Source organism: Elephantulus edwardii, unplaced genomic scaffold (genome assembly GCF_000299155.1).
Source record: "Elephantulus edwardii isolate Elephantulus edwardi_28Jun2011 unplaced genomic scaffold, EleEdw1.0 scaffold00491, whole genome shotgun sequence".
NCBI classification, from domain to species: Eukaryota; Metazoa; Chordata; class Mammalia; order Macroscelidea; family Macroscelididae; genus Elephantulus; species Elephantulus edwardii.
The window spans coordinates 25,124-26,506 of NW_006400241.1; the positions used below are offsets into that span (position 1 = coordinate 25,124).

The 1,383-nt window shown below is 44.0% G+C and overlaps 1 pseudogene; it reads left to right on the plus strand.

The window, feature by feature from the left end:
* Positions 1-1,383, plus strand: part of LOC102865518 — a 193,763-nt pseudogene that overhangs the window by 4,089 nt on the left and 188,291 nt on the right.

A 1,383-nucleotide genomic window follows, 5' to 3' on the forward strand; every position in this document is an offset into this window, starting at 1 on the left:
ACACACACATACACATCTATAAAAGAGACTATTCTTTTGTCCAGTTACATTATTTAGATTATATTCTTTTAATCTGGTCAGCTCCTGCTTTGGTCAGCTTAACCCCTACAGTGAGCTCTAACAGAATTGTCTGTCCACTTCCTTTGCAGAAGGAGACCAAAGGGCAATTCCTCATTGACCACATCTGCAACTACTACAGCCTGCTGGAGAAGGACTATTTTGGCATTCGCTATGTGGATCCCCAGAAGCAGCGGGTAAGGTTCTGCCCCTGGCTGCCTGCTTCCAGGTGGCGTCCCAGGCTGTGACGCTGCACTCTGCTGATTGCAAGGCTCAGTTTCTCCACAGGAGACTGGCCGATGGTGGGGTGTGAGCTGAAGTGGGCAAGGTGGGCAGGAGAAAGGAACACTTACCTCATTCCTTTTCCACGAAGCTGTGTTCACCTGGTTGGAAAAGAGAATGTCCCTGTACTCTTTAACTTAGAATTTGCTGAAGCTCTTCTATTAGTGATTACATACAATCTCACTATGGAGGAAATGCCACTGTCTCAATGTGAAAAGCTATCAAGGCCACCAAGAGTGGCATGAACTTGAGGGGGGAATTGAGAGTGAATGGATGCAAATTTTATTTTAGAGTGATTAAAATATTTGGAACTTGATGGAAGTGGTGAGTGTACTAAATACCATGGAAATGTACACTTTGGTTTGTCTTAGGTAATTTTAACCCAGTGAAAAGAGTTGTTTGGAAGGTGGTCACTTTTGAAGTTGTTCCTTGGACATCATTAAATGTGGCAGCCCCGAGGATATAGCTTTTCTTTACGTACCTGTTGGATATAGAGTGAATGTAATTTCTTGTCTTTTGAGCCAATGTAACAACCTCAGTGTTTTCAAGCATATTCTGGACTCTGAACAGATTTCCCAGAATCTCCATCCTGGCTTCCACTGCTGTTTCCTTCTCCTGCTACTTTACCAGGAGTCTCAACTGTGGACTAGGGTGTTCATAGCTGCTCTCACAAGCAGGCCGGTCTGAGAAGGGCTAGTAATTGTGGAGATAGCATTTGAATCTACATTCTCTTCATCTTTTCCCCCAGCTGACAATTTGAAACATAGCCTAGACCAGGGATCTATGAACTTCTTCTACAAAAGCTCCACCCCCCCAAGAAAAAACCAACCTCAATGAGACAACAATAAAACACCACAACAAAAACCACCTCACTGAAAACCAAACTTAAACTCATTCCTGTCAAGTCAGAACCAACTCATAGCTGACCCTCCAGCAGTTTTCTGAGACTCTAAATTGCAAGAAAAAGAGATTGCCCATCGTGGAGCCACAGGTGGATGTGAATGACCAGAGAGGCTTGATCTTTTGAGTTAGCAGTGGAGCTCC